Here is a 25934-nt window from a genome sequence, read left to right as displayed (position 1 = left end):
ATCATTTGGGCTATTAAAACAAGATGTTTTTCTTTTGATTAAAGTATGGATCAACAAGGCATTAGGTGTCTAAGGTTCAATTTGGAATTAAGGTTTATTTAAGACGCAAATATAATTTATCCATTAGTTTGGAAGCATTCTCTTATGAAAATAGAAGAATGGTCAAGAGATATTTCAAAAGGGTATTTATCAAGATTTTTATGACCTTACTCAAGTGTTATGCATGTTTGCCCATAAGGAAGATATTCCCATCAAAAGTTCATTACAAAGGCCAACATTGTCCAAAGAAACCCAACATACATTACAATTGAAGATTACAAAAATTACACATTATTTACAAGTTCAAGAGTTCATCACATTATATTTCACAAAAATCAAATACTTCACAAAATCCATTCATTTAAAATTGCCAAACTTCATTACAAAATTCTTATATCACATTTATCACAGGCCCACAGTTTCAAGCCTAAAGATCATTATATTCATTATTACAAAGAGAAGAATCCACATCCAGAGGTCCAAAAATCAGGCTGTTACATTATCTAAACATGAGACCTAATGGTGCCAGACCAATAAACTTCAAGCTCCCAGGGCCTTTTCATCTTCACATCCTTGTACTCAACCAAACCGCAACTGCCTCATACATTTTCCAAAGCTCACAGCCAACCATACTTGCCCTGCAACATTCATGAACCACAAAACACATCAGTTCAGTATATACACACATACTACTTCAAATATGCAAAACATTTTCAATCGAAAGCTAAATCATACTACAGTCTAGCCTTTCAAACAATCCCGCATACGTACAAGTGCAAAACAATCAGCTCAAGACAACAATGTCACAAAGCATCATCGCCAGGAGCTTTCCACCACGTCAATTCAAACCGGCGATTCCAACCCGGCATATATTCTGTTTCAACATCATATCAGTTCACAAATGCCAGCATGCACCAATAAAAAGAAAAGAACATATCAAAATCAGTTTTCAAAACCTACTCACATTCAAGTGCAACATACATAACCTGTTCAAAATACAAAAAAAAAATGGAAGCTATTGTAAATACAACAAAGTTCATAGCAGCCCTACATTCATCGACATCATACACATGCCATCAATTCAAATGAAACCAATCCCTTACACAAATAAACCACAACATTCAATACCAAATAAAAGCTAACAATAGCACCAAAAGGCCCTGCCATACACAATCTTGCTACCATCAGTTTCCAAACCAGAATTCCCCTGCACAAAAACAGAATGTTCAGAACCGGTTCAGCACCATTAAACCATATGTTATCATACAACAAAGAAACCAACAACATCATGCATAAATTTATTTTTCACATCTAAATTTGACCACATGATCCATACTACCATACCATTTAAGCAAATAGACCCGCCCTGCAGTTCATAAAAACCATATACAAAAATCATACCAGCTCATATAGTTTCAAACTAACAGTCCTACATTCACATTCGTTTCTAGCTATGCTATCAATAACTAATATTCATACCAGTTCAGTATTTGCATTAACACAAAAACAATTATTAACAGCCAATCCCTAACAGATTCCATAACAGTTATCAACTAACTTCCCTAACTAACCTCCAAACTAACTTTAACTGTCCAAACAGAATCCTAACCAACCTAGCAGCTTCTAACTAACTTCAAACATCAATAACCGTCCCCTAACAGAATTATAACAACCTAGAAAATCTCTAACAGATTTATAACCGATTTCTAAACTACAATAACCAACTCGATCTCTCACCCTTAATATCATAACAGAAACCTCTCAATCCAAGGGCTCACAATGACTCTCCTTTAACTGAATCCTCTCACTCTCATTCTATATAAACTCAACCTCTCCTTCATTTAAGCTCTTCTCCACGCCATTTCACACAATCACCCTTTCTCAATCTTCACATATCACAGTTCTCTCCACTCTCCACCATTTTCAATCCTCCGCCATTCTTTTTCTCTGCCTCTATATCATTCCTCACACCACCTGCAATTCATCACCAACCTCACATTCTCTGCAATTCACCACTCTCCTGTTGGCGATGTACATGCATTGCTTCAATTCCTAAACACTGGAGTTATAAGGGAGTGAAACCTTCGTCAACCCCTTTGAGCCTAAGATGTAGTAGTTTCTTTTCAAAAAATACAAAACCCTCAATATTAACCAGGGGCAGGGTAGTCTTCAGTTAGTGCGACCGAGCGCTCAACTTTCAGATATTCCATCAGAGGATCGATTACATCTCATGTCTCGCAATAAAGAAGAAGAGCGCAATCCACAATGGATGTCTCTCATCCACTGAGAAGAATGCAGTCACAACCTTTTCTTCAAGTCAATCACAAAAGTCATACAACTTGTTCCCGAATGAGACAAAAAAGAATGAAAAGAAAGTTATGAATAGAAAAAAAAAACAATGGCCCGCTAAGTCAAAAAGAAAGGAAAGGAAAAACTTTAAAGCAAATGACTTAAGCAAAAATAAGGGCATATCCCGCTGGACAACGAAAACCAAAATCAAAAGAAACTTTTTGTCCAGGCAAAAATTAGGGAAAGCAAAATACAAAGCAAAAGAAAAAAACCTCCAAGGGACAAGTTGTTGTGATCATCAACAAAAGCACCAAAAGGTGACTGCCACCTCCATCAAAGCCACAAAAGATCCTCATCCATCATAATCCTTCCTGAAAGGTGAACACTCGTGTTAAACTAACTGATCGTAGGACTAGAGAACATCACGAAGAAGGGGTGGGTTAAGTAGAACTTGGGCCTTTATCATTTGTTTCTCAAACCGTGAACCCGGCCATGTTACAACCCTAAAAAGTCCTAATTGAAGCAGGGTTCGTTCCGAAAGCATACAAACTGTAAAATCATGTCAAACTGACTCCCAATGTTGCTGTGTCACTTGTGTTAGTATTAGTACAACATTTTGACAAATAAAAACCATTCTTTTGAGATTAACATGTGCATTGCATTCTCATTATCGTTTTTCAAAACAGAATTGTCTCTAACCTGAAAGTAAGTACTTGATACCAAGGAAAATTCAACATTGAAATTTCGCCGAGTAGACTTACAAGGGCAAAGGTTGGTCACCCACCGAGCAAATATCTAAAGAATCCATTAAGTGGAAGAGTTCCTTTCAATCCGGGGCATTCATCCCATGATCAACACTGGGGCAGACCATTGCAAATCTCCATGATTCAAGCATTATCAAAATCCTACATCAAAAGATCATACAAGCTGGGGCAAGCTAGTAACAATTCACCTCTTCATCTTCAATCAAGTGTCAGATATCGATATATGTGTCGAGGAGTCAATCCATCTCACCTTCACAAATTCTATCCTTCAAGCAACAACCTTCCTGCAAGGAACCCTCCATTCACTCCTAGTATCATGGAAACAATCATCCATTCATAATCACACATGCATCATGCATATCATTGCATTCTCATTGGAATTTGTCCCTTATAAAACAGGGGCATCCACCCTATCTTGAATCAAGCAGAGTTTCAGAATCCCTCAAAGCAGAAACCCTAACCAATCAGCACACTGCATATAGAAATAATTGCATTGCATCTCCAGAAGTGCATAAAACAAATCAAACATTGCATATGAAGCATAAGCCAAGTTACTCATCAGATGAGATCCCTACAAAGCATCAATTAATAATCCACCTGGATCACTCAGAGTTACCATTGTGGTGTCATCTCCCATAGTCAATCATGTTCGTCTTTCTTCAACCCAGAGTTGATATTTTTGTGTTCAACCCAGAGTTGACTTTCCTTTCATCTTTTAACCCCGAGTTAATTACATCTTCCCACTCAACCCAGAGTTGACGGTTATCTTTTCTTATTTCCCACTTAACCTAGAGTTGACGGTCACCTGTTGTTCAATCCAGAACTGACTCCTCTTTTCTCACTCAACCCAGAGTTCACGGTCACCTTTTATCCTTTCCCACTCGACCCAGAGTTGACGGTTATCCTTTCTTATTTTTTTTTCAACCCAGAGTTGACGGTTATCTTCTTTCTTTCCCACCCAACCCAGAGTTGACGGTTATCTTTTCTCATTTCCCACTCAACCCAGAGTTGACGGTTATCTCTTATCTTTTCCCACTCAACCCAGAGTTGACGGTTATCTCGTCTGTTCCCATTCAACCCAGAGTTGACGGTCACCTTTTATCCTTTCCCACTCAACCCAGAGTTGACGGTTATCTTTTCCTTTTCCCACTCAACCCAGAGTTGACGTCGTCTCTTGGCTTTCCCTCAACCCAGAGTTGACGGCTATTTCTAATTGTTCATCCTTCCTTGACTCAACCCAGAGTTGATGTCTATCTCTTGTTTTCAACCCAGAGTTGATTTTCTTTCCTTCTTTCTCAACCCAGAGTTGATGCCTATATCTTGTCCCACTAATATTGATTTCCCTTTTCTTTCTCAATCCAGAGTTGATGCTGACCTCTTATTCAACCCCGAGTTTACTTCCCTTTATTCTTCAACCCAGAGTTGACCCACTTTTCTTTTTTCAACCCAGAGTTGATGTTCATTTCATTTCCAACTCAGAGTTAATTTGATCAATCCAGAATTAATACATTCTTCCTCAGTGGAGTTGACACCATCTTTTCCCCAGTCGATCCTATCTCTCATCAGGCAAATTGTTCAGGTTCCTTTGATATTTAATCTTCTTCTACCTTGAATGTTCGAAAGGCTAGCGCCAATCTCACCTTCAGTTTTAAGACGATTAAATAGGGGAAGCTGTTGCACCCCAAAATTTGCCCATCTAATTTTGCATCTATCTGCCTATAATCCTCAACCATCTGCATACCATCCACTAGATCATCTAACTCATGCATCATAAATCAATAGCTTGGCACAGAGATCAAGGATATCAGTGAGTAGGGTTTCTTTATTCAAGCGTTATTCAAAGAGTTTCATCATTTGGGCTACTTAAAACAAGATGTTTTTCTTTTGATTAAAGTATGGATCAACAAGGCATTAGGTGTCTAAGGTTCAATTTGGAATTAAGGTTTCTTTAAGACGCAAATATAATTTATCCATTAGTTTGGAAGCATTCTCTTATGAAAATAGAAGAATGGTCAAGAGATATTTCAAAAGGGTATTTATCAAGATTTTTATGACCGTACTCAAGTGTTATGCATGTTTGCCCATATGGAAGATATTCCCATCAAAAGTTCATTACAAAGGCCAACATTGTCCAAAGAAACCCAACATACATTACAACTGAAGATTACAAAAAATACACATTATTTACAAGTTCAAGAGTTCATCACATTATATTTCACAAAATTCAAATACTTCAAAAAATCCATTCATTTCAAATTGCCAAACTTCATTACAAAATTCTTATATCACATTTATCACAGGCCCACAATTTCAAGCCTAAAGATCATTATATTCATTATTACAAAGAGAAGAATCCACATCCAGAGGTCCAAAAATCAGGCTGTTACATTATCTAAACATGAGACCTAATGGTGCCAGACCTATAAACTTCAAGCTCCCAGGGCCTTTTCATCTTCACATCCTTGTACTCAACCAAACCGCAACTGCCTCATACATTTTCCAAAGCTCACAGCCAACCATACTTTCCCTGCAACATTCATGAACCACAAAACACATCAGTTCAGTATATACACACATACTACTTCAAATATGCAAAACATTTTCAATCGAAAGCTAAACAATCCCGCATACGTACAAGTGCAAAACAATCAGCTCAAGACAGCAATGTCACAAAGCATCATCGCCATGAGCTTACCACCACGTCAATTCAAACCGGCGATTCCAGCCCGGCATATATTCTGTTTCAACATCATATCAGTTCACAAATGCCAGCCTGCACCAATAAAAAGAAAAGAACATATCAAAATCAGTTTTCAAAACCTACTCACATTCAAGGGCAACATACATAACCTATTCAAAATACAAAAAAAAAGGGGAAGCTATTGTAAATACAACAGAGTTCATAGCAGCCCTACATTCATCGACATCATACACATGCCATCAGTTCAAATGAAACCAATCCCTTACACAAATAAACCACAACATTCAATACCAAATAAAAGCTAACAATAGCACCAAAAGGCCCTGCCATACACAATCTTGCTACCACCAGTTTCCAAACCAGAATTCCCCTGCACAAAAACAGAATGTTCAGAACCGGTTCAGCACCATTAAACCATATGGTATCATACAACAAAGAAACCAACAACATCATGCATAAATTTATTTTTCACATCTAAATTTGACCACATGATCCATACTACCATACCATTTAAGCAAATAGACCCTCCCTGCAGTTCATAAAAACCATATACAAAAATCATACCAGCTCATATAGTTTCAAACTAACAGTCCAACATTCACATTCGTTTCTAGCTATGCTATCAATAACTAATATTCATACCAGTTCAGTATTTGCATTAAATGAAAAACAATTATTAACAGCCAATCCCTAACAGATTCCATAACAGTTATCAACTAACTTCCCTAACTAACCTCCAAACCAACTTTAACTGTCCAAACAGAATCCTAACCAACCTAGCAGCTTCTAACTAACTTCAAACATCAATAACCGTCCCCTAACAGAATTATAACAACCTAGAAAATCTCTAACAGATTTATAACCGATTTCTAAACTACAATAACCAACTCGATCTCTCACCCTTAATATCATAACAGAAACCTCTCAATCCAAGGGCTCACAATGACTCTCCTCTAACTGAATCCTCTCACTCTCATTCTATATAAACTCAACCTCTCCTTCATTCAAGCTCTTCTCCACGCCATTTCACACAATCACCCTTTCTCAATCTTCACATATCACAGTTCTCTCCACTCTCCACCATTTTCAATCCTCCGCCATTCTTTTTCTCCGCCTCTATATCATTCCTCACACCGCCTGCAATTCATCACCAACCTCACATTCTCTGCAATTCACCACTCTCACCCTCTCACTAAAGCTCAACATTGTCGCACGCTCGCGAAAAATGAACAGAGTCGCCACTAATATATTTATCCCATAAGGGAAAGGAATATCAGAAAACCTAGCAAAGGAAGGAACAGGGTCTCGCGACCAGAGAATCTAGGTACGGGAGTCGGTTACGCGAGGGGAAGGTGCTAGAACCCCTCACGCCCATCGTACTCGATGGTATCCACCTATGTTTGTTTCTATCTAAAGGGTGTGTACTATGTATAAGCCTATATGCGAAATGAATGCAAAATGTAGGGAAAATAAAGAATTGCACTCGCACGGGCCCTACCCCGCTGCCTACGTATCCTTTTCAGGAATCAGAGTTACCGTAGCTCGACTCACGATTTTCTGTTTGTTTTTGTGTTTTTTAGTTGGGCGGAGTTAACGTTCGCGCTCTTGCATAAGGGATCGCCTACGATGCGTTCGAGCGGAAATAACATTGCCCTTAGAAAGAAGAAAAAGAAATGATTGGTTTGTGTCTTTTAGGGTAGATGAGTCATGAACAGTTCCCAATACCGGGCCACTCACCACTTTCTCTACTTTGTTTTGAATTTGAACCATTGTTAGGTGTTTTGAGTGTTTTTGTTTGGGTGTTTTTTAAGGGGAATTTGTTTGCGAGTTGAATCACATAAAAGTGTATAATGGTAGAGAAACAGATTAGGGAATGAATCCCACTCATCTCTCTTCTATATGTAGCGATCGAGAAACAGATTAGGGAAGGAATCCCACTCATTTCTCTCCCACTAGATGATTAAGAAACAAATTAGGGAATAAATCCCACTCATTTCTTATAGCGATCGAGAAACAGATTAGGGAATGAATCCCACTCATTTCTCTCCCACTAAGTTATTAAGAAACAGATTAGGGAATAAATCCCACTCATTTCTCTCACTGTAAGTAACGTGTGATTCGCGTCTTCCGTTTATTAAGTATTTAAAAGTTGAAAAGAAAAGGAATGCAATAGGGAACTAATCCTAAATTCTAATCTAAGTTGTTCTAATTCCTATTTATGTACAAAAGGAATCTAAAATGGTACTAACGAAATAGGCCTAAAATAAGGCCAAAAATACAAGCAATAAAATCACATAAGCGTCATACAAAAATAACATGGAACTAGCACAAAAACAATTCAAGCATCAATGCAAAATTAAACTAGAAAACTACTATTTTTTATGACCTTTTCATGAAGGAAATTAAATGTCAAAATTAACCTAAAAAATTCTACTATTTTTATGAGTTTTCTAAGGTCAATGATCACCTAAAAATCTAACAAAATGTTAAAGGTTTTATCATGTTTTTATCAACTAAAAGTAATAGGAAAAACTACGTGAAGAAAACTAAGATCTAACATTTTAATGGAGTCAGGGGGGTGTACCAGCAGTTTTATTATGCACTGAAACTACTTACAAGCAAAACAGGGCCCAAAATAGGGGGGGGGGGCGAATAGTATGGGCGCGTAGAGGCCCAGCCCAGAGTATGGTGGTGCATTAGCTGTGAGGGAGTGCAGTTTGAGAAACGTTCCAGGCCCAGGATTTTCGTGGCCCAACTACTCTTCTATTCCACTCACTTCTATTTTTTATTTCACTTTTGTTTTTAGTCAGCATTTATTTATCATTGTTTTTATTATGTGATACGTGATTATTATGGTCTTCAAACGTACACATGATATCAATTGGTCAAGGCACATTTAAAGTTACTACATGACAAAACCCGTTTTAGCCAATTCCTGCCTTCCACCTCACATTCTAATCATTATAATAAAACAAAAAACAAAAAATATGGAAAAGGAACCAGCGCATGGATGCCACGTATCCAAACGACAAGGGCAAAGAGAATTAGAACTCAGACGCCGGAGATACTACTCCGGTCGTCTTCTCCGGCGAGTCAAACAACCGGACCACCACTACGCACCCAGAAACGTATGAGACCGGTCCCTCCCCACTCGTTTTTGTCCCCTGATCTCAAATCCACCGCCAGTTTTCTTTGATTCTACCTCTAGAGCCTAACCCGAAGCAGATTTGCAAACCCTTAAAATCTATAACTTTGATTAAAATGAAATCTACACGTATCAGCCTGTTCATAATTGTCCATAGATTCTAAAAACATGATGCAAACCTCCACACAGTCAGCATCCATATAGAACAACACAAATTTCCAAGAACTTCAAATAATCCAGATCTAAGCAATACAAAACATCACACCTAGCTTTATTTTATGCATTATCTCATTTGCTAATATGATGAGAGGATTTGAGAATCTTACTTGTACAAGCTTTGACTCAAAAGATGATGGAGAACTCCATATATCTTGAAGCTTCTCACTGAAGATATAGCTTGCGAAACTAGTGTAATTCTTTGAAAAATTGCTGAGATGGATCTTGTTTCCACTAGTGGTGATGGTGGCTATGCGATGAAGGTGATGCCACGGGGAAAGAGAGCCATGGTGATGATGAACTATAGATTACTTGAAGGTCTTAGATTCGGAGCAATGATAGATACGGGAGCTTGATGATGGTGGATCAGAGAAGACGATGAAGCTCTGAATCGTGACATTAATGGTGGTGATGATTTCAGGTGGCGCACAGTCGAGAGAAGGACGACAGATGATGATAACGATGGTGCGAAGTCAAAACGAAGATGGTGTTCTTGATCAAAGCTTCATTGATAATGGTGGTTATTGATGATTATAGAGGCTATGAGTTTGCTGAAGATGATGAAAGAGAACAGAGTGATGGTTGTTGAAGTTGGTAGGGTTGATTAGAGATGGTGAAGGTGAAGTTAGTTATGGTTGTTGAAGGTTTGTTGGAGGTTGTTAGAGTGTGGGTGAAGGTGAGAAAGAAGGAGAGAACCGAGAGAGAAGGGGAAGAATGAAGAGAGAGTTTTTGAGAAAAAATGAAAGAGTGGGAGAGTATATCTGATTTTATGAAGGAGCTGAGTTTATATAGTGAGCTCATGGTGGTGTATGGTGCAAGAGAGTTAGGGTGTGGGTGTTGTAGAGGATACTCCCTTGAACCCTTAAGGTGCAAGTTTGGTCATCTAAGGCACATTCTCACGTGCCCTTTTTGTATCAGTACTGCTGCATGGTTTAATATAGAAATATGATGGTGACTGGCCTTTGTGTTGCAGCAAGGAACACATACATACCACATTTGACTCAATTATATGCCTTTAATTCTTTAAAACTGGACGCCAAGATAGCCCACCACGTGTTTGTAGAAATGCTGCGCGCGTGACTTATTTCTTGGCCTGGCCAGATGTTCAACATGGGCTTAGTGAGGAGGTGACTTTGGAGCTTTGTAATCTGTTCAATACTCACCCAATTAAGTTGCTTATTGGCTTATTGAATAGAAGGCGTGGACGGGAATAGATGGATTTCAAGTTTGCACCTTATGGATCCTCATGGGCCCCTAGAATTACTCTCAAAGTTAGCATGCCAAGTGTTCGATGAATTGTGTCACGCATGCCCAGAATTTTGCCTACCTGCATGACTTGAACAAATGTGTTTCCTCTAACTTCAAACCACCACATCTTTTCAACCAAGCTTCAAATGAAAGAGTGTCCAACTACAAAGTTGTTGTCCTCCATGAGAGGAACAACCTTGATGCTGGAATTTTCTCCAAAAAATGTCCTTTGCCACGTGTAAATCAGGACTGAAGTGGACTGCTCATCAAACGTTTTAAGGGCCAAAATTTTTCTAAGTGTAAAAACTTTCCCTTTTTGATTTTTTTCTATTTTTGGCAACTTTTGTCAAACTCCTGATTTTGTTCATTCTTTGACTTTCTTTGACCGATTTTCCACCAAAAGTCAATATTTGAATGGTTGACCTGATTTTGACCCAAAAGTCAATATTTGAATGGTTGACCTGTTTTTGACCCAAAAGTCAACTGTTCTGATTTTTCTTCGATCTTGACGAAATTCCCGATTAATCAGTTTCCGACCAATGGAAATCAACTGAACGCCTCTACACAATCATCATACTATTTCCTTTCATAGAATCAGCTCTTGATCAGTGTGTTGACCAAAAAGTTAACCCGTTGACTTTGGTCAGGAAACCCTAACTCAGGATAATCAGATGAACAGCAAGCTTGTATTTTCTAACCAATGCTATGAGTTGAGGGTGAGAAAACCCTGATTCAAGAAAATCCTCAGAAGGATAATGCCACAGGACCAGACCTTGAATCTTTATATTTAATCAAAAATTCTTTGTACCAGGAGCCTCTTCCTTTTTGGAACAGTAACCAAGATATGAATGCATGAATTGGGCCATGACTTAAATGATGTGTGTATATGAATTATAAGCCAGATAAATAAGGGTAGGACAAATTTGGGGTATGACAGTTGCCCCTATTTAATCGTCTTTAACCTGAAGGTGAGATTGGCGCTAGCCTTTCGAACATTCGAGGTAAAAGAAGATTAAATATCCAAAAACCTGAAATTTGTCCTGAAATGATGGCGTAAATGTTATCTTTATTTTTCTGATATCTGCTGGGGAAAGAGAATATTTTTTTTTTGGTGAAAATGTTATAGTAAGTAATGGTTGAATGGTGATAGCATGTAACGTGGTAACGGTGCCAATACAAGGTTTTTACAAGAAGCGGTTGTATGAAACAATGACTGAAAGGAAAAGATCTCGTACGATCTATGACTCAACAACGACTCGACACCAGGAGAAGATCTAAGGGCGGTCTTCAGGACTGAAAGGAAAAGATCTCGTACGATCTATGACTCAACATCAACTCGACACCAGGAGAAGACCTAAGGATGATCTTCAGGGCTGAAAGGAAAAGATCTCATACGATCTATGACTCATAATCGACTCGACACCAGGATAAGACCTAAGGATGATCTTTAGGACTGAAAGAATAAGATCTCGTACGATCTATGACTCAACATCGACTCGACACCAGGAGAAGACCTAAGGATGATCTTCAGGACTGAAAGAATAAGATCTCGTACGATCTATGACTCAACATCGACTCGACACCAGGAGAAGACCTAAGGATGATCTTCACGACTGAAAGAATAAGATCTCGTACGATCTATGACTCAACACCAGGAGAAGACCTATGGATGATCTTCAGGACCCACAAGAATTGAAAAAAGGGTAAACATCAGCAATGAGGCTGGAGAAGGAGAAGATTATCAACAACACTGAAGCTGGGGATTGGGAATTGGTTTTGAAATGGTTTGCCAGGACGGAAACTGGGCTTTGAAAGGGTTTGCTAGGACGGAAGGCAAAGGACTCACAACACGGGGCTTGGACCTGAAAATTTTGTCCGCATGGGGAAAGGGACTACAGAGACTAGTGACGACTAGACTTGATCATAAGACATCGGTAAACACTGAAGAATCACGAAGATATTGATGCTTGCGAAGCCTAAGAATTACATTAATCCCTCAGGCCAAAGGCGGGGTGTAACTCTTCAAGAGCAGTAATTATTCGAATTACCACACACCAAGTATGGTTATTCAAACGATTGAAAAATGAGATGGGTTGAATGCCCACCCTCATTCACACTCTAATCTGCACGCAGCGTACGGGAAATAACCTCGGAGACAACGATTCTGACGAAGAAAGACATTGCATCCGATCCATACTGGAGAGAGAAGATGAGGCTTCTTCTGGGGATATATATCACTTAGTGCCTTCTGGGCACATGCAAACTGGCTTATGCATTGATGCATGTTTGAAATTTTTGTATGGCGTAATGCTCCATTTTGATGGACATGCTACGCTTTTGAGGATGCAATGCTATATGCAATGAATACTATATGCAGAGTGCCAAATAAAGGCGTTAGTGAGGTAAACACCAGGGAGAATCCCCTTAGTGTTAAGGACTATGTAGAGATGCCAATAGGTATTGGACTTTGACTTGTAAGATGCACATTCTTGTGGTTGCCTTCTAGGACGTAGAATAAATTCAGACTTCTCATCATGTGCCACTGCTTGGAGGATTTTCAACTTGAGGAGATTCCCTCGATTCACCATGTTGAAATGAGAACAACAGATAAGGAGACCGGGTTGAGGAAGTGGAGCCACTCTTAGGAGAAATAAACTCCTATGCTTGAGGGGTGGAACAAACTCTTAGGAGAAATAAGCTCCTGTGCTTGGAGGGAGAATAAGTTTCTAGGAAGAATCCTATGGTCGAGGAGAGACAAGATGACTCAAAAGATTGTGCCCCAAGCTTCGTGACCTACGGAGGAAATCCCCTTAAAGGATTTTGGCACCGCAAATACTCGAGATAATTTGCCCCAGTATGTTCAAGCGTTTGAAGTAGTCCATCCATATCAACGGATCCTTGAAGAGATTTGTTGAATCTCGACGTAACTGCCCCAGATTGACTGAACTTGAGAGAGGATCCTCCACTTGATTGCCCCAGATTGATGGAAGCTTGAAGAGATTTCTCGACTTGATTGCCCTAGATTGATGGAACTCAAGAGATTTATCAACATGATTGCCCCAGATATGCTGAACTTGAGAGGTCAAACCTCGATGCAATTGCCCCTGATTAGGTACATCTTACTAGAATCCTCAAGCTTTATTTGTTTTGAAGTCAAACAACCATGGAAACAACTTTACCACGCTCAACAAAGTCTTCAAACTCTTCCCCTCAGAGTAATCAAAGAATGCATCAACTGTTCATGCCCAACGGAGTTCTTTAAAGAACCTGCCCCTTGATGGTCAACATTTGAGATGATTAGCTTTTACTCCTCGGAGTTCTCAAGTCTCTTGTACTTTGACATGATCAAGTTACTCACTGATTCTCATCATGGTAATTTCCTTGATGTTAAGAACATATTTTGTATGCAAAAGAATGTTAATTCTAAGAATGATAATTCTAATGCAAAGCCTATGTTAGTCTTGAAGTTGTAAAACTTTTTTACGAAATGAGGTTGCGACCTCTTGTGACCGAATCACTAGTTGACACAACCTCGATTTTTGCATATGGAAGATAAAGCAAACGTACGATACCAACATGGATATGAGTCTCGCTTCATTGGGAGTCAGTTAAATACTATCTCATCGGAGTGCGCTTTCAAAATAAACCCTACTTCAATTAGGACTTTTAAGGGTTGTAATTTGGCCGGGTTCACGTTTTTTTAGAAAACAAAGGATTTTTAGGCTCAAAATTATTTGTACCCACCCCCTTCCTGATGTTCTCCATTCCTATGTTCAGTTAACTCGACACGAGTGTTCATCCCTCACAAGGAATTTGAAATGGTTGAGGAATCAATGAGGTTCTTTGGACATGGCGGTCGCCCACCTTTTATTCTTCTAATTAGTTGTCACACGACTTTGTTCTTGCTTTGCAATTTCATCGTCTTTTTTTTTGCTTCTTTTGTCATTTTTCTTTTCATCCTTTTCTTCTTATATCTTTTTTTTGCCATTTCTCTTTTTTTTTTTGCTATATATATTTTTTTTGAACAAGTCGTGTGACCTTGCATTATCTTTGATTCGTTGGAGGTGATTGCGACCGCCTCACTCCTTTGATTTGATGAAGGATTACCATTGTGGTATCGTCATCTCTTGATCTCTTGATGAAATAAGGATAATCATTACGGTTTTGATATTCCTTAACCTTTTGAAGGATAACCATTGTTGTATCCTTGGATGCATACCCTTTTGGTGAGTTTTGAACACTCGATCAAGTTAAATGAACACTACCCTGCCCCAAGGTTAGAATAAGGGTTTTTATGATTAGAAACGAAACTCCTACTTCAAGGCTCAAAGGGGTTGACGGTGGTCTATCTCCCTTATATCTCCGGTGTTTGGGGATTTGAAATAATTCCTGTACATCCTCAGTAGGGTTTTATTCAAAAACACACGATTAGAGATTTTGCATTTTTATCTTTCATCATTCTCCCTCCGCTCTTTGCCTAAGCAAGCGATTAGTAAAATTGGTATCGTATGCAAGCGAATCATTTTATGAGTGATAACGAAAGGATTACTTCAAGACGAACATAAACAATGTATTATGATTTTCATTCAGAAATTAACAAGTTTTTACATGCTATCAATGCTTAAACAAACAAAGGAAAAATTACAAATGAGAATGCAGTAAAGAAACTAAATGAATGTCCTTGTTGAGGAGACTTGGCTCCGTCTGGACTTATTGCTCTTGAATACTTCCTACAATTTTGAGACCTCATAGGGACTTCAATTGATGCATGAACCTATTGGGGTGAACGACACACAGTCCTTAGTTGAATGGCTTTGTGCTCCAACATGGTAGTCACTTAGCATTATCACGTGTTCCTTCCAAACACTTCAGATTACTTCAAAAGAGAACTCTAACAAAGTCAACAAAGATTTGTAAACTTTTGCCTCACTTTAGGGATTCGAGCAATGCGAGTGATGCAATTCTCAAGATAAGAGTACGTCTTGCTTATCCCTCAATCGGGAGCCCCAAGCATGGCTTTTGGAGAAGTATTTGCCATCGATCATGGCCGAACCTTGCATGATCATCAAACTTAGAAAATCTATCTGTTGTAAGGAAGACCCAAAACACCAACTGAAACACCAACCCTCAGGGATACAACTGAGCACAAGAACCTTGAGAACGAGAGATGCTTCTACATGACACTCTTGATTATCACTTGGAAAAAGATTTCAACGAAGTTGCACAAGGATTTATGGTGCTTTTATTATTATCATACCAACGAGTTCAAACAAGGAAGTAGCCTTCAAAAAAACAGAAAATATTGAAATGAGAATGCAGAAGTGAAATGATGATTGCCATTGTCGAGGAGGCTTGACTCTGTCTGGGCTTTTTGTTCTTTGGTGATGCTTTATGGAATACGGACATTCATTTGGGCATGAACTCTTCAATTTATGTGTAAGCCATTTGGATTGAATGATATCGCTTTGGAGTCAATGAGATCCTGGACTTTGCATTTCAGAATATTACAATCCTCAATTGCATGTCCAGATGCCCCAGAATGGTACTCACACTTGGCGTTTAAGTCATATCCCTGAGGAATTGGTGTTGGAGGGGGCTTAGATTCCCTTAGTTGGACCAAAGAATCCTTGAGTAAATGAGAGAGCAGTTGACTATAGGTCATAGGAATCAGGTCAATTCTTCTTGGTGGTCTCCTTGGCCTTTATGGACCCTGTTGTTGGTGATGATTCAAATACCCAATCTGTTCAGGTGTCTTCCCCTTTTGATTTGGATGTGAAACAATCAAAGACTGATAAAGTGGAGGATCCGGAATCCAAGACAGTGTATTGTGCCTCTGACCTGAAGTAGACCCGACATAGAAGTATAAATCTACCTTTTCTTCCATCACAGTTGGAGCCCTATTGCTTTGAACACTCATACCTTCGGGGGTGAACAAAATCACTTTTGAGTCAATGAGATCTTGAATTTGGTATTCCAGCGCCCTACAATTCTTAATATCATGACCAGGTGCTCCAGAATGGAACTCGCAGCGAGCATTGGCATCATAACCAGGGGGAAGCTTTATAGGCATGGACAAATCTCGTAGCTCAACCAACTGAAGTTCCAGCAAGCGAGGAAGTAACTGAGCATAAGGCATCGGGATCGGATCGAGAACCCTCTGGGGCATCTTAAGTTTTTGCTCACACATTTGGCCCTCTTGATTCATTGTAGGAACATGAACTAGTTGACGAGGATGTTTTAACACTTGAAGTTGTGGAGGGACTCCATAAAGCATCCCATGAATTGGAGGAGATCCCATTAGAGAGGAGAGATCAATGACCTCTGTTGCAGCAGTAGAAATAACATCACCTTCCTTTCTTAGTACCTTTTTCAGAACTTCCATGACCAGACTCACTTGAGTCTTCAATTGACTATTTTCCTCCTCTAATGCACCCTGATTATGGATCAATTCTTGCATTTCCAACATAAGATGACCCATTTGTTCCCGCATCTCATCCATTTCCTCACGGAGTTGTTCCATAGTTGATCTCGGAGCTCGTGGCGGTGAGAAGTCAAATCTGTTGTTGATCTTGAAATCTGAGTATAAAGGGTCCCATAAGTCTTTGAAAGAACCATGAAATGCATGATAATATGAATGTATGTTTCATTTATGAGAGATCCTAAAGTCTTTTCACTAACTTATTGTTTCTCTTTTTCTTTTGGAATCAAAGCTTTTTTGTATAGAATATCTTCTTTTTTTTTCTCTTTTTCTATTTCCTTTTTCTCTTTTTTTTTGGAAATAGACTTTAGGATCCCCCACAAATTAAGTGGATAAAGCAATGATGTTATGCAATGCAAAAACATGGGATCAAGGTCCAAATAATCTTAGAAACCACTCTACAATCCTCTGAATAACTGATATAGGTCAGATGTCGTGAGATCAAATGTCCGGCATAGGTACCACACCGCCATAGGAATAATAGTCACCAACAGAACAGAATAGTCACCAACGGTACCTTTCATGTATATCCCTCCCCACTCACAGGTGAATCTAGGTCAGGGTAGGTCAAAAAGGTCTCCAGCGTTAACAACTCTCCTGAAACACCATCATCGTTGCAAATACATGCCAACAATGGTATCCCATTTGAGTCTCGACTGGTCGTGGGTCTCATGATCGCAATCAACAGAACATGACATTCTGCTGGCGTCATGACTATCCACTCTATCCTAGGTATCCTATGTGTCAACTCTGGCCTGGGTATTGGGCCTTTTACCTCATAGAACATCCCACCCAACCTGCAAACAGAGAAAATATATGGTCCCCACGGGGACCCATAATATAGTCCAGATGCATGCGGAAAGTAAACATGATATTCAAGCAGGAAATAAACATGATATGCAAGCATATATACAGGATGAAAACATATAAGCAAATAAACACCCAATAAAAGAAACAAACAAAGGCTAGGATCGACTCGCTAAGAATGGACCAGCACAGGTCTATCCCATCCCCAGCAGAGTCACCAGCTGTCGCACGCTCGCGAAAAATGAACAGAGTCGCCACTAATATATTTATTCCATAAGGGAAAGGAATATCAGAAAACCTAGCAAAGGAAGGAACAGGGCCTCGCGACCAGAGAATCTAGGTACGGGAGTCGGTTACGCGAGGGGAAGGTGCTAGCACCCCTCACGCCCATCGTACTCGATGGTATCCACCTATGTTTGTTTCTATCTAAAGGGTGTGTACTATGTCTAAGCCTATATGCGAAATGAATGCAAAATGTAGGGAAAATAAAGAATTGCACTCGCACGGGCCTTACCCCGCTGCCTACGTATCCTTTTCAGGAATCAGAGTTACCGTAGCTCAGCTCACGATTTTCTGTTTGTTTTTGTGTTTTTTAGTTGGGCGGAGTTAACGTTCGCGCTCTTGCATAAGGGATCGCCTACGATGCGTTCGAGCGGAAATAACATTGCCCTTAGAAAGAAGAAAAATAAATGATTGGTTTGTGTCTTTTAGGGTAGATGAGTGATGAACAGTTCCCAATACCGGGCCATTCACCACTTTCTCTACTTTGTTTTGAATTTGAACCATTGTTAGGTGTTTTAAGTGTTTTTGGTTGGGTGTTTTTTAAGGGGAATTTGTTTGCGAGTTGATTCACATAAAAGTGTATAATGGTAGAGAAACAGATTAGGGAATGAATCCCACTCATCTCTCTTCCATTATGTAGCGATCGAGAAACAGATTAGGGAATGAATCCCACTCATTTCTCTCCCACTAGGTGATTAAGAAACAGATTAGGGAATAAATCCCACTCATTTCTTATAGCGATCGAGAAACAGATTAGGGAATGAATCCCACTCATTTCTCTCCCATTAAGTGATTAAGAAACAGATTAGGGAATAAATCTCACTCATTTCTCTCACTGTAAGTAACGTGTGATTCGCGTCTTCCGTTTATTAAGTATTTTAAAAGTTGAAAAGAAAAGGAATACAATAGGGAACTAATCCTAAATTCTAATCTAAGTTGTTCTAATTCCTATTTATGTACAAAAGGAATCTAAAATGGTACTAATGAAATAGGCCTAAAATAAGGCCAAAAATACAAGCAATAAAATCACACAAGCGTCATACAAAAATAACATGGAACTAGCACAAAAACAATTCAAGCATCAATGCAAAATTAAACTAGAAAACTACTATTTTTTATGACCTTTTCATGAAGGAAATTAAATGTCAAAATTAACCTAAAAAAATCTACTATTTTATGAGTTTTCTAAGGTCAATGATCACCTAAAAATCTAACAAAATATTAAAGGTTTTATCATGTTTTTATCAACTAAAAGTAATAGGAAAAACTACGTGAAGAAAACTAAGATCTAACATTTTAATGGAGTCAGGGGGGTGTACCAGCAGTTTTATTATGCACTGAAACTACTTACAAGCAAAACAGGGCCCAAAATAGGGGGGGCGAATAGTATGGGCGCGCAGAGGCCCAGCCCAGAGTATGGTGGTGCATTAGCTGTGAGGGAGTGCAGTTTGAGAAACGTTCCAGGCCCAGGATTTTCGTGGCCCAACTACTCTTCTATTCCACTCACTTCTATTTTTTATTTCACTTTTGTTTTTAGTCACCATTTATTTATCATTGTTTTTATTATGTGATACGTGATTATTATGGTCTTCATGGAATAACGTACACATGATATCAATTGGTCAAGGCACATTTAAAGTCACTACATGGCAAAACCCGTTTCAGCCAATTCCTGCCTTCCACCTCACATTCTAATCATTATAATAAAACAAAAAACAAATAATATGGAAAAGGAACCAGCGCATGGATGCCACGTATGCAAAAGACAAGGGCAAAGAGAATTAGAACTCAGACACCAGAGATACTACTTTGGTCGTCTTCTCCGGCGAGTCAAACAACCGGACCACCACTACGCACCCAGAAACGTATGAGACCGGTGCCTCCCCACTCATTTTTGTCCCCTGATCTCAAATCCACCGTCAGTTTTCTTTGATTCTACCTCTAGAGCCTAACCCGAAGCAGATTTGCAAACCCTAAAATCTATAACTTTTCTTAAAATGAAATCTACACGTATCAGCCTGTTCATAATTGTCCATAGATTCTAAAAACATGATGCAAACCTCCACACAGTCAGCATCCATACAGAACAACACGAATTTCCAAGAACTTCAAATAATCCAGATCTAAGCAATACAAAACATCACACCTACCTTTATTTTATGCATTATCTCATTTGCTAATATGATGAGAGGATTTGAGAATCTTACTTGTACAAGCTATGACTCAAAAGATGATGGAGAACTCCATAAATCTTGAATCTTACTAGTGTAGTTCTTTGAAAAATTGCTGAGATGGATCTTGTTTCCACTAGTGGTGATGGTGGCTATGCGATGAAGGTGATGCCACAGGGAAAGAGAGCCCTGGTGATGATGAACTAGAGATTACTTGAAGGTCTTAGATTCGGAGCAACGATGGATACGGGAGCTTGATGATGGTGGATCGGAGAAGACGATGAAGCTCTGAATCGTGACCTTAATGGTGGTGATGATTTCAGGTGGCGCACAGTCGAGAGAAGGACGATAGGTGATGATAACGATGGTGCGAAGTCAAAACAAAGATGGTGTTCTTGATCAAAGCTTCATTGATAATGGTGGTTATTGATGATTATAGAGGCTATGAGTTTGCTGAAGATGATGAAAGAGAACAGAGTGATGGTTGTTGAAGTTGGTAGGGTTGATTAGAGATGGTGAAGGTGAAGTTAGTTATGGTTGTTGAAGGTTTGTTGGAGGTTGTTAGAGTGTGGGTGAAGGTGAGAAAGAAGGAGAGAACCGAGAGAGAAGGGGAAGAATGAAGAGAGAGTTTTTGAGAAAAAATGAAAGAGTGGGAGAGTGTATCTGATTTTGTGAAGGAGCTGAGTTTATATAGTGAGCTCATGGTGGTGTATGGTGCAAGAGAGTTAGGGTGTGGGTGTTGTAGAGGATACTCCCTTGAACCCTTAAGGTGCAAGTTTGGTCATCTAAGGCACATTCTCACGTGCCCTTTTTGTATCGGTACTGCTGCATGGTTTAATATAGAAATATGATGGTGACTGGCCTTTGTGTTGCAGCAAGAGGTTGTGCTGATGCTTGATGCCAAGAGTGTTCATGCAACTCACTTTGTGTACACATGGCTTTCACTATGGCTCATCAATTGCTTCACTTTCAAGTGCGATGGGAAGAGGGGATGGGAATAAAGAATTCTGATGTTGGAGAGTTCTAGAGATGTGGCTTGGAAGTATGAACAAATTGGCCATAAACTTGTTGTGTCACCCTTGCGAAGGACCCGTGTGCGTGACCTAACTTGGCTTATATTCTTTGGCCAAAACGTGACTTAGTCAGGGCATGGCTTCAAGGTTCTATAACTTACTCATTACATGTTTAATTGGCTTGATCCATGGCTCATTAGAAAGAGGACGTGGCAAGGAACACATACATACCACATTTGACTCAATTATATGCCTTTAATTCTTTAAAACTGGACGCCAAGATAGCCCACCATGTGTTTGTAGAAATGCTGCGCGTGTGACTTATTTCTTAGCCTGGCCAGATGTACAACATGGGCTTAGTGAGGAGGTGACTTTGGAGCTTTGTAATTTGTTTAATACTAACCCAATTAAGCTGCTTCTTGGCTTAGTGAATAGAGGGCGTGGACGGGAATAGATGGATGACAAGTTTGCACCTTATGGATCCTCGTGGGCCCCTAGAATTACTCTCAAAGTTAGCATGCCAAGTGTTCGATGAGTTGTGTCACGCATGCCCAGAATTTTGCCTACCTGCATGACTTGAAAAATGTGTTTCCTCTAACTTCAAACCACCACATCTTTTCAACCAAGCTTCAAATGAAAGAGTGTCCAACTACAAAGTTGTTGTCCTCCATGAGAGGAATAACCTTGATGTTGGAATTTTCACCAAAAAATGTCCTTTGCCACGTGTAAATCAGGACTGAAGTGGACTGCTCATCAAACGTTTTAAGGGCCAAAATTTTTCTAAGTGTAAAAACTTTCCCTTTTTGATATTTTCTATTTTTGGCAACTTTTGTCAAACTCCTGATTTTATTCATTCTTTGACTTTCTTTGACCGATTTTCCACCAAAAGTCAATATTTGAATGGTTGACCTGATTTTGACCCAAAAGTCAATATTTGAATGGTTGACCTGTTTTTGACCCAAAAGTCAACTGTTCTGATTTTTCTTCGATCTTGACAAAATTCCCGATTAATCAGTTTCCGACCAATGGAAATCAACTGAACGCCTCCACACAATCATCATACTATTTCCTTTCATAGAATCAGCTCTTGATCAGTGTGTTGACCAAAAAGTTAACCCGTTGACTTTGGTCAGGAAACCCTAACTCAGGATAATCAGATGAACAGCAAGCTTGTATTTTCTAACCAATGCTATGAGTTGAGGGTGAGAAAACCCTGATTCAAGAAAATCCTTAGAAGGATAACGCCACAGGACCAGACCTTGAATCTTTATATTTAATCAGAAATTCTTTGTACCAGGAGCCTCTTCCTTTTTGGAACAGTAACCATGATATGAATGCATGAATTGGGCCATGACTTAAATGATGTATGTATATGAATTATAAGCCAGATAAATAAGGGTAGGACAAATTTGGGGTATGACAGCTGCCCCTATTTAATCGTCTTTAACTTGAAGGTGAGATTGGCGCTAGCCTTTCGAACATTCGAGGTAAAAGAAGATTAAATATCCAAAAACCTGAAATTTGTCCTGAAATGATGGCGTAAATGTTATCTTTATTTTTCTGATATCTGCTGGGGAAAGAGAATATATTTTTTTTTTGGTGAAAATGTTATAGTAAGTAATGGTTGAATGGTGATAGCTTGTAACGTGGTAACGGTGCCAATACAAGGTTTTTACAAGAAGCGGTTGTATGAAACAATGACTGAAAGGAAAAGATCTCGTACGATCTATGACTCAACAACGACTCGACACCAGGAGAAGATCTAAGGGCGGTCTTCAGGACTGAAAGGAAAAGATCTCGTACGATCTATGACTCAACATCAACTCAACACCAGGAGAAGACCTAAGGATGATCTTCAGGGCTGAAAGGAAAAGATCTCGTACGATCTATGACTCAACATCGACTCTACACCAGGAGAAGACCTAAGGATGATCTTTAGGACTGAAAGAATAAGATCTCGTACGATCTATGACTCAACATCGACTCGACACCAGGAGAAGACCTAAGGATGATCTTCAGGATTGAAAGAATAAGATCTCGTACGATCTATGACTCAACATCGACTCGACACCAGGAGAAGACCTAAGGATGATCTTCAGGACTGAAAGAATAAGATCTAGTACGATCTATGACTCAACATCGACTCGACACCAGGAGAAGACCTAAGGATAATCTTCAGGACTGAAAGAATAAGATCTCGTACGATCTATGACTCAACATCGACTCGACACCAAGAGAAGACCTAAGGATGATCTTCAGGACTGAAAGAATAAGATCTCGTACGATCTATGACTCAACATCGACTCGACACCAGGAGAAGACCTAAGGATGATCTTCAGGACTGAAAGAATAAGATCTCGTACGATCTATGACTCAACATCGACTCGACACCCGGAGAAGACCTAAGGATGATCTTCAGGACTGAAAGAATAAGATCTCATACGATCTATGACTCAACATCGACTCGACACCAGGAGAAGACCTATGGAGGATCTTCAGGACCCACAAGAATTGAAAAAAGGGTAAACATCAGCAATGAGGCTAGAGAAGGAGAAGATTATCAAGAACACTGAGGCTGGGGATTGGGAATTGGTTTTGAAATGGTTTTCCAGGACGGAAACTGGGCTTTGAAAGGGTTTGCTAGGACGGAAGGCAAAGGACTCACAACACGGGGGTTGGGCCTGAAAATTTTGTCCGCATGGGGAAAGGGACCACAGGACTGAAGTGGACTGCTCATCAAACGTTTTAAGGGCCAAAATTTTTCTAAGTGTAAAAACTTTCCCTTTTTGATATTTTCTATTTTTGGCAACTTTTGTCAAACTCCTGATTTTATTCATTTTTTGACTTTCTTTGACCGATTTTCCACCAAAAGTCAATATTTGAATGGTTGACCTGATTTTGACCCAAAAGTCAATATTTGAATGGTTGACCTGTTTTTGACCCAAAAGTCAACTGTTCTGATTTTTCTTTGATCTTGACGAAATTCCCGATTAATCAGTTTCCGACCAATGGAAATCAACTGAACGCCTCCACACAATCATCATACTATTTCCTTTTATAGAATCAGCTCTTGATCAGTGTGTTGACCAAAAAGTTAACCCGTTGACTTTGGTCAGGAAACCCTAACTCAGGATAATCAGATGAACAGCAAGCTTGTATTTTCTAACCAATGCTATGAGTCGAGGGTGAGAAAACCTTGATTCAAGAAAATCCTCAGAAGGATAATGCCACAGGACCAGACCTCGGATCTTTATATTTGATCAGAAATTCTTTGTACCAGGAGCCTCTTCCTTTTTGGAACAGTAACCATGATATGAATGCATGAATTGGGCCATGACTTAAATGATGTATGTATATGAATTATAAGCTAGATAAATAAGGGTAGGACAAATTTGGGGTATGACAAACATCCATTGTTGATAGAGTCTCAATCTCTGAGACTCTAATCTACAGAGCTAAACCTCCTCCTCAACCCTCAAATCTCTCAATCACTCCCTGAATCTACCGCAACAAAATTCTCAATAATCGCTCACAGCAACGAATTTCAGAAATAAAAGTAAAGAATAGAAGAAGAAGGGGAAAGAACGAGAAGTACGCAATTGATTAATTACCTGAAGATCGCGTTTATTTCGCCAAGTTAGCTGGAGCCTCACCTCTGGTATTCTCGCCGTCACACACATATCTTCCGATCCAGGTAAGTTTTCGAATCACCTTCTCCACCTCCATATTTTTCTGTTTTCTTGATGATATGGTGTAGTACTAGCATTCCTGAGCGCTTCCCCCATGATCTTGATCTATGATTCGTAGTCATTAGCCTTTGATTTGATTTCTCTCTAGATCTAGGGTTTACTGGTTGGTCTGATTAAAGGAGTGTGAGCGTGAATCGGTGAAAGAGAGTTAAAGATTCGAAGAGAGGAAGGGAAATAGGTGTGGTTGAGTGTTTTAATTTCACATTTGGTCAAGCTCCGCCGCCCCCGACGCGGCGGAGACGATTTCCGATGACGTAAAAGAAAGAGGGAAGTCTGAGAACGAGAGGTTGAGAGAAGGAGTTGAAACGGCGCAATACGAATCCTAATTTCCTCTTTTATTCTTCTTTAACTTTTTTTAATTAATTGTTTTTATTTTTGAATGATAACAAAAAATGATAATAATTAAAATCTGAATAACAAATGGATCAATAATCAATTTGCTGGGCCTCACCGAATTGCCATGAATACCTCTTAGGTCCAGTTCACGTTTTAGTTGAGAATAAACAAAACCTTTGGGCCAATTACTCAGCGCACCACCCAAGCCCATGTTTCTTTCTAAAAAAAATGTTGTCAAACAAAAACGCCTCAGTGGGCTTTCTCTGATGGGCCCGGCGTCTGGGTTTCTATTGGCACTACCTTTTAATTTTACACCCCCCTGTCTCCTTCTTAATTAATTAACAAATTTAGATTTTAATTAGTTTTTTTTGTTATTTCTTTTAGTAATAAAAATGCTGACTTTTCCTATTGTTTTTAGACTTTAACACAATTTTGACATATAAAAATAATCATAAAAAAATATTAGCTTTTAGGCTATTTGTTTTTTAGTCTTTTACTTGACTTGTAATTCAATTTCTCTCATAAAAATCAACATAAAAATAATAGTACTTTTAATTCACTTTTGTGCTATATTTTGACTTGTTCTATTTCATGCTCTTGTACTATTTTCATGTATCCTACTTGTTGACTTCTAATTTTGATCTTTATTTTCATATTCTTTTATTCCTAACCTTAGGTAGCAACCATGATAACATT

General features: G+C 39.1%; 1 long non-coding RNA gene across 2 annotated transcripts; it reads right to left on the bottom strand.

The window, feature by feature from the left end:
* Positions 1–400: 400 nt before the first annotated feature.
* LOC131639573 (uncharacterized) lies at positions 401–25233 on the bottom strand. Of its 2 annotated transcripts, none has more exons than XR_009294990.1 (4): positions 24765–25233; positions 6008–6163; positions 5788–5865; positions 401–677 (listed from the first exon to the last, which is right to left on the bottom strand). It is a non-coding gene; the product is annotated as an uncharacterized LOC131639573 (long non-coding RNA). The 2 variants fall into 2 exon arrangements; XR_009294991.1 differs by having other exon boundaries at positions 6085–6163.
* Positions 25234–25934: the final 701 nt, after the last annotated feature.

Source organism: Vicia villosa, unplaced genomic scaffold (genome assembly GCF_029867415.1).
Source record: "Vicia villosa cultivar HV-30 ecotype Madison, WI unplaced genomic scaffold, Vvil1.0 ctg.002690F_1_1, whole genome shotgun sequence".
NCBI classification, from domain to species: Eukaryota; Viridiplantae; Streptophyta; class Magnoliopsida; order Fabales; family Fabaceae; genus Vicia; species Vicia villosa.
Note: the sequence above shows the minus strand (reverse complement) of the source record. Positions and strands in the feature narration are given on the sequence as shown.